The following is a 17,353-nucleotide window of genomic DNA, read 5'->3' on the forward strand; positions in this document are numbered from 1 at the left end:
CGTTGCGTTAAAACAGGTTAACACACAAACATTTAGACCAGAGTTAACTGAGCCTGAATTTCAGCAGTGGGTTGAATTTTTGGCGGTGGGATGTGTTTTTGTCTTTTGGGTATTTTTTTAGTTTTCTTCTACAGAAAAAGTGCTTAGCAATGGCTTATGTCCAAAAGCTTACATCAAGTAGATGGCATAGTTACATATAATGTCGGTTAAATAATATTAGCTTAGTATAGTGTCAGTATTTTTTTTACTCTTGTTGGTCAACTCAATAAATCGGCACAGCACCATCCAACTTAAAAATAGCCTGGTAGAAACTATCTAATATAATAATACGTTAGGAGGAGTATACATTACAATGACCGCCTATGAATTAGGCACAATCAAGGTTTCTGCACCCACTGAGCAGACTCATCCTTATTGGACATGCCTTCGTCCCCATACAAGCACCTATCAAAGCCAAGAGGTAAATTTCCCTATATAAGTCTGCCACAACACCAGGCCCTCAGTTGTTAATTTACCTTGAAGATGCCGAAACGTTGAGCATTTTTTCATTCCCATGGACTTTCCCTCAAAAGTAGTTATGAAGTAGTTTAAAGAAAACACTTATAACATATATGCATTTAAAAGTGTTCAGATAAACTGTAATGTACCCTAGCTCATTTTTACAGCTGGCACCTTGAAACCCCGAGACAAGAAGCCACACGGAAGTGAACTGGCATGGCGTGGACTTCTCTGTGGGCGTACACTCTGTACCTGAGAACGTGACTGAAATCAGGAAAATGATAGTAAAAGGAATGAGAGTTGGATAACAGGAGTTCACTTTGAATATGTGATTTAGTTTGTAAAAGAACTTTAAAAATACCAATGGAAATCACTAACCAATCTGAGCTTTATTAGCTGTGCTCGGTGTATTAGGTCAAGTCATATTAGAAATCTAGATTCAAATGCGGTCAATGAGTAACTTGTCACAAATCAACTTTGTATCATTTGAGTTCCTTTTGCACCACGGTTTTATTCCATATTGGTGATGAAAATATATATTTTTTAATTTTAAAATAAGTTTTTTTTTTATTTACGAAAAAATTATTTTATGCAGATTTACCACTATAATAATGTATTCTTAAAAATTATGTGTTGAGTATTGCTAGTCAACTTTTGTCATTAAACACAAGTATAGAAATTTTTTACTCCAATTAGCAATACTTGTAGCGTAACGGTCTCGTTAAATCGGTGTAAGGCTTTAGGTCCGGCCTCAAATCCTCTGTCTTCTGCACAACGCACATTCTTTAACTGGCGTCCCAGCTGAAAATGACAGGCTCTGAATAGACCGTCTTTTGTGAACAACATCGTCTAATAAACAATTAATTTAATGGACAACTGCATTGAAATAACGTTAGCTCGCCCATTCATCCCTTGCGGCATTCATCGGGTATAAGTCTGATTTTGTCGTTTTCTGTGAAACTCCCGTCACAAACAAATCAGAAGGAGGGTGCTAGCCCCTGCGATAAGGAAAACCAAGCTTTACGAAAACCTCGATGTAACAAAAATCTTTGTAATTTATTTATGTATTTTATTAATATAAACACAATCGCTTAAAATGAATATTAACTTATAGGTTACAGCACTCTGCAGGCGACAAATCAGGGTGAGACCGTTCTGCCCCACTAGCCCATTCTGCCCCGGCTTTCCCTATATAAAATTGTTAAAGCATAACATTTGATATTAGTAAATTTATGCGCATTATGCAAAATTGTATCAAAAAACTCCTTTCAGCACAGCTTACAGGCGTAGGTAGATTTCGAAGTACCTTTTTCTTCTGGAAATATTATGGAAACTTTTATAAAGTTCTGAATCATTTTAAGAACTTACAAAAATAATTATGTTCCTAATATTATAAAACGATTAATAAAATATTTGCCCATTTTTCATTCAGCGAAAATATTACTAGATACTATTTTTAACTCAATTCGTAAGACGAATTTCATATTATAGTCAAATAAAATAATTATTTAAAAAGATAATACTTTATTGCCTTAACTGCTTATTACATTATAATATAATTATATACTATTATTATGAGAGACCTAGAAATCTGCGGAAAATGAAGGTCTACATTTCTACTGAAGTGTTCAATCCATCAAAATGGGTTAGATCAAATTATCCAAAACCTAATTTTTTTTTTTTTAAATTTAGAGTCAACCATTGGGTCTACATGCTTCATTCTGTGCTTGGATTAAAGTTAAATAGATAAACTACAACTTTACTACTAACAATTTTACTCTTAGAATCAATATGGTTCCCAATATTTGACTCAAAATTTAACCCAAAACTTATAATGTCTTGTTTTGAAAAAATTATGACCCCTATGAAGTGCTGTATCTCGAGAACTGTGAGACGTACAGAGCTACAGTTGAGCTCAAATTTTTGCACATTTAGTTTTTATTTAAAGAGAGCAGGAGCGAAATTTTCGTTACCACATATTCTGTTGAAATTATAACCATAAAACAAAACAAAAAAATCGAAAATGGCTTTTTTTGTTGTTGTTGGGAATAACTCAAAAAACACCGGTAAATTTTGTTGGTTGACTCCATATTCGGATTCAAAACCCCTAAATACATAGGGAACGATAATAAAACCGACTACTCGAGTTTTTGCAACGAGAGGCCCTTTTTTGACACCTTTTTTTCTGGGTTATTGAGCAAAGCCATGCATCGTTAATCTCATTTTTTTGTCCTTTCTTTGAAAATGCATCTGATCTCATAAAATGGGATCACCTTAATAAAATTTCAGAAATTTAAAATTACATTCGTTACTCCAGTTCTAAATTTATCGTAAGGGAGATAATTGGAAGTCACTTCTGAAAATTAACGTGGAATAGATACGTGGAGACGCATGAGCACCTGAGAACAGTCGAGAGTGAATTGTGGACATTAGTTTCATCTTTCCATTTACGGCTGGGTCGGGTATTTTTAACTGGCGATGAAGTTTTCTTTCCGGTTTCAGGACTGGGCATTGAGTCTTACTGTCGCTCCATCTCCGTATTGCGACAGGTAGGTAATGTCAACTTATCTCAAAATTCCCCATTCTAGTCAGCCCTGCACTGTTAAAAATGTTCTAACTTAAATCAACATAAAACTCTTGTTACATGATCTTCGTGAATTTACAAATTTATTCGGGAAAAATTTATAATTATTTTATGTATGAACACGCACTAAATATCTTGGTATATATGATAAGACCTTCAAATCTTGTCTTGTCTGCACAATAAACACTCTTGTGCCTCCAGCATCCATAGTAAATTTGTTCATAAATTGTAAGTTGGAATCAAGAGTTATTTCTTGGAGTGTCCAGTTAACAGGAACTACTGAGAACTGTGAGATTATTTTAGGTGCACTATTCATTGAAAAGTCACGAATTTTCGGTATATTTTTAAAGTGTAAGGACGCAAATTTCCAATGGCAACGGATTGCAATTCAAGGCGCACTGAACAATCATATTTAGTGTCACTCACCACATGTTTTGATTATAACGCCTACTAATTGACAACTTAATATTGCATTCACTAACTAGCAAATTCGTTAAACATAGGTATAACATTATTTTTGTGAATAAAAATATTGTCTTGGTTAGCAAAAATATTTTGTATTTGTCACAATTAGTTGTTTTGACGTGATAACGTCTTATAAATAGATGAACGCCTGCTGCAAGCACGAAAAAGCATGACTCATTGTCACGCTCCGCCTGAGCCGAGCTTGCAAGAACCGGCCAACCACCATTCGAGAAAATCATCTATAATATCAAACAGGTTAAGGCGGGCTTTTTAAAAGCAGCAATTAAAACAATTTGATATATTTTTCCAATTTCGTCATTTCAAATTAAAAATTTATTGACAGATTTGATTTCAGTTTATTTCTATAACGTATTGTTCGTGATTATATTTAAACGAATTATTCAAATTAAATTTGCAAAAACTGTAAAATATATTTTAAAATTAAAAAGTATGAAATTTTTCATCAATGTTTTCTTATGACGTTATCACATAAAGTTATCGTCCGTAAACCGACTTTACAGACAACCCCCTTTTTTTCTTTGCAAATTTGGGGTGTTTAGGCATACCGGCAGTATCCTTACAGACAAGCAGGACACAAAATCATTTCGTGTGAATAAACATTATACATTTAACAGGAATTGGCTTTCTCAAATAAGAGAGATAAATAAATGAAACGCCGTTGAGATCTGTGGCTGTAGCGCTACGACGTTTCTATCGCGCTCTGGTTTTACGAGCCACTCAGCGCGCTGTCCGGTCTGGTCCGAGCGTGACAAGGCGCTTCCAAGCCAGTCCGTCCGGAGTTTCCAGACCTGTCTGTGTCGTCGAGCCTGTAATTTGTGTTCGCTGCGGCGGCCAAGAGGCACTGCCGCCATTAAAAATAATGGCGCCGGGACAGTCGTCACTGTTGCACACGATCAGCGGACTGCGCGCGCCATTTAGGGCAAGGTATCCGCTTGCCCGGGGGAACGTTTCCCCACCACAGAACCACTGAACACGGACGTAAACAAACTCCGGCGCGTCAAGGGTGTTTTGTATCACCAAGAAAGGTAAGTAAGAATAATCAGCTGTGTATGTTGCGTGGCGATGATAGAGTTCAGACTGGTTTCGGCGCCATCGTGCAAACTACACGTGAGAAGTAAACACTTCAAACACTTGGTGGAATATTTAAAAATATCTTATTTATATTCAAAATCATTTAACACAGACCAAAAAAACTCCTCAAATTAGTTTAAATATTACTTTAATATAATCATAGGTAACTATTTAACTTCAAAGTAATTTTCTTTAATTTATTTCTAAGATATATAATTCTAGCGAGCTAAGTGGGCAGTGCCTTATAACCCCAGTATTCCTAGGTACCCTTTTCCACGGAGGTGGTGCCTACTTAAAACCAAGACAATATTGCTTGAATGAAAGCTATGTTAACTTACTAACCCACCAAGGCTAGCTTTTTAAAGATAGATTATACAAACAAAAATCATATAAAAATATGATTACTCTTATTTGCATATTATTTTATGACCAAAAATTCTGAACGGAAGTATTATGCATAAGCGTAGGCGGTAATATATAACAGTCTACATTGTGATAGTTTAACCTCACATACATTCAGGCTTAAACAAGCAAATACCTACCCCCCTGCTCAGTTGCGTGCTTATTAACGTTAAGTAATTAAATCCAAAACATTAATGTTATTAGGTTTATATATTAATACGACCGTTTTTTAATACCTAAAAGGATTTTCCTGCCAAAGTATCATAATCGTTTATTGGCCTTGTAAACGTCTTCGTTATTGTGCTCGTAAGCCTGGATTGGTGCCCAGAACCTTTAGAGCTCAACCGTTTGATATTGTAAGTGCTTTGATAAACATACATACATTTTAATATACATTCATTAAATTTAATAATGGCCTACTTCAGAGTACCAACCGAACGTGAATACAAAGGTTTTGGAACCAACCAAAAGTTTATCAAAAAAATTTTAACGTCCATTTTGAAAAATGTTCTCAATTTCAACCATTTCATGTATATTGTTAATATTTACTTTAAGAATTAACACTAATTAAATTAAAATTGTGATTTTTATTAATAACATCTCTCCTTATACGTCGTTAATTATCACATGGCATATGACAACAACATTGTGTTGTGAATAACACATCCATTGGCACACTAGTCAGTTCACTTCATTATCGCCGTAGTAAATAGGTTCAATTTACTTTGTAACACTTTTGGATCAAATTATCTTTCTTTTAAGTTATGGTGAAAGAACATTCCTTTGATTCTTTATTAAATTAATTAATATAATATTGGCCTTCGCCGGTGCAATTTAAATGATAATGCTAATAATTTACCATTTTAAGAAAAAATCCAAACAATATATTTATAACTTACATTGTATGAAATTAAACTTTTGCCAAACGTAACATATACCGATTTTTATGGCTTCAATATTTTTTCTTTCTTAAACAATTTTGACACCTGTTGTCACTTTATAGGTTTTGTTTCGGAAATCTCAGTATGAAATAAGGTGTTTTCGAATGTTTATTGTTATTAGCAATAAATTAAATTCAGTTAATTAATTTAGAATATGATTTTTTAAAGTTAAATCATGTATGTACCCTAAAATAAAAAATCGTAGAATTTTTTACAGTAAAACTAAACCTCCACAATTTTTTACCTATTTTGTATTGGAATTTAGAAAAAATTATGAAAACACAATATTTATGTTTTTGTGTAAGTTGTTCGCGCTTGGTTTGTTACATCCTAATTGCTTCAGACCTTTATTATTTTAAAACTTAACATGCTCATTTTTACTCCCTTTGTGGTAGAATTAAAAAAAAATGGTAAATCACAACCTATGTAATTTAAATTTTATATTATTCTTGCTTTGCTTCTTAAGTTTAGCTTTATTTTTTTCAGATACATTATTTTTACTATAAAACCTTTTTTTCCATAATTTTACCTTTTTAACAAACGAATTTCAAAAAAATCAAATAATACAATACAACTTTATATATGCACGTTGCTCATTTTTAGTTTCGAATATTCAGTTGAATTTGATTTTGAAGCATGCATTTTATTTTGTTAAAACCAAACTAAGACTGTTATACCTCTTAGAGATTTAATTTTACAAAATGTTTAAAAAAATCTGTTAGAAGATATTGTATGTTTATTATTAATACTTAATTTCGTTTATTATGATTTATTAGGGTAAGACCGCCTTAATTGGACCACCGCTTAAATTGGAACACGTCTGTAGCGAGGAGACAAATGAAGTGATCTTCCATCTGTCAGCCTACGCGTGAAGCTAGTGTGCCGTGGAAGTAGGAGAGACAAAGGAAATTGTCCACGCATTGTGTTTGTAGTCGTGGTCCGTGAGTGTTTAGATTTCAGGAAGTTGATGTTATTTTCATTGTAATTGCGTAGCAAAGTGTGAAGTGCAATACAGCAAGCACGGTGAGTTTCTGCCCATATGTTTTAAGTGTTGTTTATGTGTATAGTTTTAGTGTATTGCACAGAAGGTTGGATGAAAACGTGTTTGAGAACCACAACAGAGTTCAAAATATGGCTGATATGCTTAAATTGGACCAACAGTATGTTCCTATATTGGACCAGTGGTCCATTTTAAGCATATTGCACAATCGTTTCGTCCAACTATCGTGCCACAGATTATCCTACACTGTGCAGGTTTATGTTTGATAAATCACTTCTCGACTGTCCCAAAAGGAACTAAGGAACGAATATTCAATATGAGTGAGAGGAAATTTATGCAATATTTTAAAACTCAATAATTCTGTAATTTATCACATAGTTGGCTGCAGTTTCCGATATTTTTTTGATACATTCAAGAGTCTTGTTTTATGGAGAGAGATTACTTGTTATACCACACCTGTCGTTATGCGAAATTACTTTTTGCAAGAATAGTTTTTTTTTTTTTTCAAATTCTCTAACTGTTCATTATGGCATGTCAGTAGTTAGGGACATGTAAATTTCGCGATTTTTTAAGGACAAGTTAAATTTGCAAAACATGTACATTTGTTGAAGGGACATAACCGTTGAGTCATTTGAAACCTTTTTCCGACGCATCCTGGTTTTGTGGAATTTGTGCTACAGTTGCAGAACGTGAAATGATTCAGTGCATGCGTTCCAAATAGTGGGCTCATGTGGACTGTGCTTAAGTCAAGCCACGTGCTAAAAAGTAATTTTGTCATAACTGTCCATAAGACCATTCACTTTTGTTTCTTAATATGCAACAAATAAGGTGCATACGTTTTGGTCCAATATAAGAATACTATAGTCAAATTTAGGACAAGCTATTCATAAATCGGAACAAACACATTTTGAGAAACTTGATTTTTTTTATAGATAATTATTGTTAAAACATCATGTTTTTACTATCTACATGTTGCTAACACATTAGGGATCAACATATTTTTTTTGTGCGGTATGGTATTTGTTTTTGTATTGTGTAGCCTTAATCAAATTAAACTGGTCCAATATAGGCGGTCTTACCCTATATATGGAGATTTAAATTATTTTTTAAAGAAGGGTTTCCCAATTTTCAACAGTTTAGATTAGAACTCTAATTGCATGCCTCTGTAAAGTCTTTTGTTAAGGTTAGTCAAATTCCTCTCTTACATAAAAGTTTAATCAAAAGTCCTTTAGTAATTTTTTAAATGCCGAAACAAACATACGAATAGACTTTATTTAAAAAAAATATATTATTGAGCTCTAAATAATGTTAGTAGTTATTTACACAATTCTTTCTTGTAATTTTAACTAATGTAATAATGTTTTTTTACTTTGAACAATGTTTTCATTACTAATGATTCCAATATTCTGAAAAAAACGAATGTGAATATTACTTGTGGTTTAATCTGTTTGTGTTGAAGCTCTGGTTGGTATAAAATTTGTAACATTACAGTCAAATTTTCGGCAAACGACATGCCAAGCGAGGTAGCCAACTGGTAAAACACATGCAAAGCTAGGTGGCCAATTGGTATATGTAAGACTCGAATCCAGAATGACTTGGGTATGGATCCCTAGCAGGTATCCCAGTTTCCTTTTTCCCATACTTTCCCGAAATCATTCCAAGCAAATGCTATGATGTTTTCTTACCAAGTACACAGTGTTTGTCCATATGTAATGACCTCGTTGTTGACAATATATAATAAATAATATAATCTTTACTAAATATAAAACTGTTTCAGGTAAAAACTTGTTTATTAGATGAAAAAAAATATTTAAAAAGTTTGAAATGAATACTAATTTTAATAAATAAAAATATTAAATGTTAAATGTTTGTCTGTTTGTCTGTTAGTGTTTTTTGAATGTTTTTTTGTTAATCCGTTTGTTTCAGCATTAATCGAAAACTTCTTCGCAGATTTGGATATATTTAATAGTTAATTATATATTTGGCTAACTTAAGCACTAAGGTATAAGGTAGGCTAATATAAACCTAACTGTAGAATAAAACTCTAAGAGTATGAATTTATATTAAATTCATATTTAAGAAAATATTTGAAATTTATTTATATGACGTAGCCTTGTAATCTTAAAAAAAGATTTTCATTTTCAGTTTTTGTTTTGTCGACAGAATAGTAAATAAATAATGCACAAGCTTGCCCAAAAAAAAAAAATAGATGAATTGCTCTAAAATTAATACGAAATAAAATCAATGGATTTTATAAATGCTGCCCATTAAACGTTTACATTATATCTTGCAATAAAATTTATATTTACCCACTCATTACATCATTCGTGTATGCCTGTTATGTAGACAATTTGTAGTTTTATAAGGGGTTAAATCGTTTTGAACTAGAAGAAGCAGTTAATATTTTCTTTAACAACATCCGAAATAATTATATGTCAGTTATTTTATGAACTATATAAAATATCAGTAATAAATACTTACATTGTCACCTGTCGAAGAAAATATTCAGTATAATTATAGCGTTATTTATTTAGCTGAGAAGGTAATAAAGTTTAAAACAATGACGATATCCCACACTTGTTCCTTAACACCAATTAAGAAAGTGCTATCCAGAAGACAATGACCAGAAAAGTTTACGATGTAAGAGTGTAGACTGAGCACTTGTTAGACTTGGGCCATGGGAACCTAGTCTCCCATCTCCCACACAACCCTGGATTATGCTAATGACTAGTTGCTTGGTTTCTTGGGATGGTGTGGCAGTGGCGTGAATTTAATTAACGTGACGTAATCGTTACTGTCAAGGCTGTTGTAGTTTATTTTTTTATCGCCAGCCTCTCTTTCTGTATTTTATTTTCCTTGCCACTTCCTTTTAGTCTATTAGGGTAGCCTGAGATGAAGCAACTAGCAACACCTTCAAAAACTGCGAGATAAATAACACATCAAATACTAGTTAATTAAGTTTCGGGCATTTCTTAACCATATGTAAATTTGTTTAAGAAGTATTGTAAGTATTGTATCGCTGGAGTTTGATGCATAATTTGATTTTACAATACTGGTACGACTACAGTTTACTGAGATAGATTTTTGTGATGTATAAATCGATTAAGTTGTATATCATGTACTAACTTATTTTAAATTTTAACGGTATCATACAGAGGGATTCTTATAAAACATAAAATGTGCAGCATGAAACTTATTAAATTTCTTTGTCTGTTTAGCCAAAGTATAAGTTATAGAGTGCAGTTATTTATTATTCTGTAACACTAACATTTGACTTTCTATCCTAAGTTTGGGTGGATAGATGATACATTTTAAATTAGTATTTGGAAAAATAATAATTTAGTGCATAGTTTCTTCAAACAGCATTACAAAATATCAGAACCATAAATTAAAATATTTCAACTATTTATTAAATTCAAGAAAATTACTTTTAATAATGAAAACCTGACAGACTGACCAGAAACACAGAGTTATCCTAGTGTTTTTTTTCCAATAAATTTCAAAATGTTCCAGACCAAACACTTAAAGGATATTTATTATCTTTATTTTTTTTCCTTTCACTAACATTGAAGCTCTATTAGAGGATTATGACTATTTGGTTATTAACTCTAGTGACAGCTTGAGATGTCGATAGTGCTGTGAGACTGAAAAGCAAAAAGGGTTCGTTAAATAGTTCATGCAATGGGGAATTTTGATTTATGCAGTTTTTTGTATATACTTACGACATTCCGTATCAGAAATGTGTGTCAAGTTCCCTGCGAATGTGGCTGCATGTACAAAGGATAAACTGACATGGTCCTTTCAACACGCATCAAAGTAGCACAAAATTCACATAAAGAAGGTTGAAACTCAAAAATCTGTGCTTATCGAACGTGCCAATTTAAAGGAAACTTAAGGAATCAGCATTTATTGTCATCAATAGCAATATTATCAATCAACAAAGCATTTAATTAAAAATATATATAAATACCTTCAATTTCAAAAGAAACTAATTTACTACACAATTCAGTTGCAAATCAACAACCCTCACAACAATACATCAAGCAATAATATCATCCCTTTTGTGCGCGGCCAATGAGGACAGCCCTCGCCTGCCATTGGCTGTGCAAGGAGAGGAGCTCTAACATATATTTACCCATGGTTTTCCTGGGTCCAAATACACTACACGCCACACCCAAGTTTAACTAGGTCACTTGAAATTACAGCACACAGACAAGCCTCTAATGCACACCAACATGACATTACATCACGCCAGTTAGCCGATCTAAATGGTGGGGAGCTTCTCTCCCCCGCCGAATTAGGTACACGTAGTTTTTCTAGCATTACACAACCTACCAGCGCACACACAGGCCCGTGTGCCAAACTTATCCAACAAGACACGCGCCCCACCCGTTGATCCAAGTGATTTTAAAAAGTGTGGGGTGCACCTCATTTACAATGCACTAAGCGAGTTATAGAAACTTCGGTTTCTGGTCTCGCACACACTAACTGCCCCGGATGGCAGTATGATGGATCGGCAGCTGGGTCCAATATCAGTCTGTTTGTGCCTGATGATGGGAACAGATGTCAGTTCCCGAAATTTCGCAACTGTTCTCATTGGAATTTCTCTGTGTTCGTCAGTGCTATCGTCGTTGTGTTATTCATAGTACTTGTTTATCTTCATGGCTCTGTTTATATGTTTGATGCGTTGGCCAGGTTTTTCCATCTTTCTTCCATTTAATCTGTCTCATTGCATTGTTGTTAGCACATTGTGTTTGTCTGTGTTGTTATATTACTTTTGTCATGACTACGTTCCTTCAACGGAATTCTTGTGCTGTATGATATTTACGTATATGGTGAACTTTTTGTTTGTGGTGTGGATGTTATGTTATCCATAATACTTGTTTATTTTCATAGATGGTTCCGTTTTCCCGATATCAGCTGATTCATTCTTGTTTTCGGTGAATTTATTTATCTTGATATTTTTTTATTTATTTATTAATCTTAGGAATTTTTCCATAGTAAACAGCGCAAAACTGCAATGGCGTATGTTCAAAAAACTGCAGTAAATCAACCGCATAGGGGTTTTTATCTTTTAAAGATGCTTTTACCTGCAGAGGCCAACTTCCTAATTTCGATTTTTTTTAATGCTTAAAAGAAATATCTTTCATGAAGAGTGAATGCTGATTCACAAGTGGATAAGACTTTTGCCAAGGATGTATTAACACACAACGGGCAGACAACATTCAAAATGTTCTACATTACTTAATCTATTTAAATCATAGTGTTTTTTGGTAACATTAGTTACTTATTCAAAAATATCATGATTTTTACCTACTTTACAGTAAATTCTTTCCAAATACTAAATGAATAGGAGAAAACCCATGTTTAGTAAGTTACAGTTAATTGGATTTTTTTTTAATTAAAGTATTTTCATAGCTATATGATGCCGCTGAATAATTACGATTCGACTAAATTGCACTTTAACACAGGAAAATAAAGATATAAATAGTTTTTGATAATTGCATACAATTTAAATTACAGAATCTCTTAAATATAGAGACAAATAAATGTTACCCGAAGAAAGTTATTTCAACATCATAATTTAGAGAACAATTTATATTGACATATGTTTCAAACAAAACTATTCTTACAAACCAAAAAACACAGCGTAGACAAAGATAGTATGGCGGAAAAAAAGAATGAAATTTAGGTAATTTAAATCTGTTTTCGTTGTCAAGCAAGTTCATGTACACTGATAATAATGTTTATCTTATACTAACAATGAATAAACAATATTTACTAAATAAGCATGGATCTGCGTGAATTTACGGTGTCCTCGTAGATTACCTAATGCTTGGTTTGCTTGATTTGAACACGAACTTAATAACAAAGTAATGAAAATTATGTTATATATGCAACAAAATAATGTTCTTCATTAATTTATAAAGTTTAGCTTGTTTACAATGCAGCACAGAACTCACGAGTCAACATCTAACGTAGTTTTTATTATTATCCGTTTGTATGGAGAAACTAAGATCTCTTAGTTTATTACGCGTGGATAATTCAATGGTAGGTCTCTTATTTGCTGCCATTAAATCCAGTAGTATCTACGCAAATACGTAAAATAATCAGACAAATAGCCGTTTTAAGTTAAAATTCAAAGAAATACTACCTTTTGTAGCCGTTATAATGGTGCAACTTTTGAAATTTTTTATATAGTTTTTCATTTGATGGTCAAAATACACCAAAACCATTGTCAACTAAAAAAGTGTCTGTATATATATATATATATATAACTTTTTTGTGAACACGATAACTGTCGCATTTTTTCACAAATCACTTCCAAAATTATACATTAAATCTAATAGTGAAAAATCTCATTCAAGTTCGTTAATGGAAAATATCCGATAAAAGGGGTAGAAATAGGAAATGTTTTTTTTATGAAAACAGAAAAATCTCTGTAACTCTTATAATATGGAAAATATCGCATCTTTTTAAACACACTATAACTCGTAGGAGTAATACAAATAATTTTTGGCTGAATAAGTTTTTGATACGACCAACTGTTACTACAAGTGGTTGAAAAAAACATGGGTTGGAGGATCAAAAGTCATTACTCCCTTCATAGGAAAACATAGAATTCGTGAAAATTTTGTATTAATAATATAATTTTCATCTAAAACTTTTATGGGAAACCATTTTTGATTAGACGAACCATTATGGAAAGGGGTTGAAAAAATAAAGTGTAATAAATTAAAAAAATATTCATAAATTACTTACGATGCATGCTGTTGAATCCATACAGTTTAATTGTTAAATCTTAAATTATTATCTACTACTTTTGGATGAAAGTTACAAGTTCAATTTGAAATTATCATTGTATTTTGATGAACGGTTTCTGTACACATGCTAACGATAAATTTTGTGCTTCAGAAAATATCAAAAAATCGATTTTAATATAAAGTAGACATAAAATATTTGGTTCACTAGGCTCTCGAAAAGTCCGTATGTAGACGAACAACGATTATTACGAATATTCAGTAAGCAGCAAAAATCACTTGAAGGACATGTTCATCTCCTTCACTTTGATGATTGGACTACAAGCCCTGATGACCCTGATTCACCCTGACCCACCCATTCACGTGTGCCTTTGTTGTCGAGCAATGAGCTTTCTAAACAGTCCTGTTATATAGGTATAAGCGAGTACAGTCTAGCCTGGTGAAGTAATCGTGACTATGTAAAGGGCTGGTTATGTTTACAATCACAGCCGCGGTTTGCCCTAATAATATTTAAAAAAAAACCTTTGCGATATTTGTAGTAGCTTGGCTTCTGGGTTGTAGCCGCGTCCTTGGCGAATAATTCACCGACGTTTCGGTCGACATTGCAGTCGCTATCATCAGGGAGCAAGATACCCGTAACTGCTCCCTGATGATGGCGACTGCAATGTCGATCGGAACGTGGGAGAATTATTCACCAAGGACGCTGCTACAACTACATCGTGAAAACCGGCGAACATTTTTTTCTGCGATATTATTTTCGACGTAACACACGATGACTGTGTGTGATTTTATTTTGTAATCCACGGATATGAGTCCAGCTCCAAAGCACGCGTGCGACGTAGATCACAGCCAAGTTACGATCATGGCTAGTCGGAGAGACTGTGAAGACTTGCAGGCGCAGGCAAAGCACGAGGCACTCGCTCAAGCGGAGTCGGCACCGCGGGACGAGAACTCCTCTGCCGCCGTCTCAGGCCCCGAGATCCCCAGCGGCTGATGTGTTTCAATTCTCGTGCTCCTTCCCTCTGTCAGTGTCTCTCTCTCTCTCTCTCTCTCTCTCGGCGGCTTCCCCCACCAAGGCATCTCCCCAGAGGGTCGTAGCGACACTTATCTCGGCCGCGGGCCGCAGAACTACTCTGCATAACGACCGCAGCCACATCCTCCACGGCCCAACCTCTTCCTCCTCAGCTCGTGGCTGCTCCCACTGCCCGGGAAACACCTAAAAGTATTTCTTTAAAACGTCTTAAAAGGACGTAATTTACCGCATTCGCGGGTGAATTTGTCCCATTTGTTCTCGCCTCGTTCCCTCGGAACGCAAACAAGATAAGGCCGTGAGCGAACTTCTGCCATGACGCCACTTCGTGTCGAAGACAAACTGCGAGCTGCTGGGCCTTTTCTTGGGGCGACTGAAATGCTGCCCCTTGGAAGGGCAGCCCTTCAGGATTTTTCTGGCAGTGGTTTGTTTGTACAGCGACTGGAAGGGCAGCCCATTCAATTTCTGAAAACATGTTTCTTTAAGTGTTTAAATTATCCTGAAAACTTGCCCCTTGGAAGGGCAGCCCATCAAGATTTTTCTGACAGTGGTTACTTTGTAAAGCGACTGGAAGGGCAGCCTTTCCAGTATCTTAAAATGTGTCTAATTTCGTAAATTATATTATCCTAAATTTCTGCCTCTTGAAAGGGCAGCCCATCAGGATATCTTTAACAGTAGTGTTTTTGAAATGTTGTCTAAATTGTTGCCCCTTGGAAGGGTAGTCCTTCAGGATTTTTCTGACAGTAGTGTTTTTGAAAGGTTGTCTGAATTGTTGCCCCTTGGATGGGCAGCCCTTCAGGATTTTTCTGATAGTGGTTAGTTTGTAAAGTGACCTAACCTAACATAACCTAACCTAACCTAAACTAACCACTATCAGAAAAATCCTGAAGGGCTGCCCATCCAAGGGGCAACAATTTAGCTCCCCCCTTTTCTTGGCCGTCGCGAGTTCAGCCGTTCTTTTGATTGTCTCTCGGCCAATGCGTGTCTGTGTCTCTGTTACCAATATAATTTTTTTCATTAGCAAGAAATTCATATAATTGACGATGCAGAAGTTTAGTAAACACATTTTTAAAAAATGAAAAAAAAATCGTGTTTATGCACGTATTTGGATAGTGATAAACTAGGTTCGTTAAGAGGTCTCACTGGCAACAAGTTTAATTCCTTGCCATGCCTCAAGGACCCGAGATAAATTTTGTAATTGTTTCGTGAAATAATAGAGCGGGTAATAATATCAATTTAACCCTATCCTACCTAACCTCCTCACAAGCGCAACATATCTCCATTCCCAACACTCACAGATAGCATTCAGACAACACAGGTGCGGACATCTGGACTCATCATACAATTTCCCGGCCAAACACAGGAACACACTGGTTGGACTAACTATGGGTCTAGTGTGTCTGTTTCTTTCCAATTTCTACACACCAAACCAAACCTTGTGTAGAATAATAAAACTACAAAAGCAATTGTATGTTACGTATAACTTAAAACATATATTATACATATTCTAGCTTAAGGAACCATAACATGTTTAATTAATACTAATAAATATGTAAAACGTTAAATTAATTTATCATGTGCTGCAAATACTGAAACTGGTCAAAACTAAGAAGACAGCATGACTTGGTGATAAGAGCTGGCATGCTTGCTGCAAGGAATCTCATTTAGTAGTCGGAAATTTTGTGAAATATGCGTGAATTGTATTTACACTGTCTATTATTCTGAAATGGTAAACGACTAAACAACGTTGAAGTTCATTTGTAAAATATCAGATTATTCTATAAGTTCAATAACATTTTATAAGCCCGTAAAAAGTTCACAGCTACAACTGATAAAGTTTAATAGAAAATATTCCTAGTTTTCCCCAACATATTAAACACACGTTGGTATGTTTTGTGTTTATACTAAAAACCATCACGCAATAAAATTACTGCCTCAAGTTTAAGGTTTTTTTAAAATTAGTTTTCACACTTTAATTTTTCAATTGTTTCCCATACGAACAATACGAGAGCTAGAAAAGAAAATTGAGAATTTCGTAAAGACTTAGGCCTGCAAACACACGATAAGAGACTTCACTTTTCAGTTTTGAGATTAGTACTAGCAACTTACGATACGTCTTGCTTTAAATAATGATATAGCGTGATTTTCTTACTCCACTTAGTATACATTGTATTCAGTACTTATTAATAAGTACAGCTCCAATGCATAAATGAAAGGAGTAAAACTGTATATGGAATATTTATAGAGACCGGAATAATTCGCGGATTCATTCCACGATATGATAGAATCTAAACAACTGTCCCTTTATATTGCTTCTCTGATTGGCTCACAGTTTATCTGAAGGACTTTGAGCCAATGAAAAACCTTAAACCAAAAAAGTATCGAATCGCAAGCGTTCCAGTTGACAGGTGACACGAGTCAGTAGCCAATGAGCAGGTGGCATTTGTCTGAGTGTGTAGGGGATGGTGGAGTCCATCCTAGAGGTCATCCAAAGCGCGAATTTTTCCAGTCTCTACATATTTATAGAGGCAAGAAAAATTCACGATTTCAATTACCTATAAGATGGACTTTATGATCCTC

Source organism: Bacillus rossius, chromosome 12 (genome assembly GCF_032445375.1).
Source record: "Bacillus rossius redtenbacheri isolate Brsri chromosome 12, Brsri_v3, whole genome shotgun sequence".
In the NCBI taxonomy this organism is placed as follows: Eukaryota; Metazoa; Arthropoda; class Insecta; order Phasmatodea; family Bacillidae; genus Bacillus; species Bacillus rossius.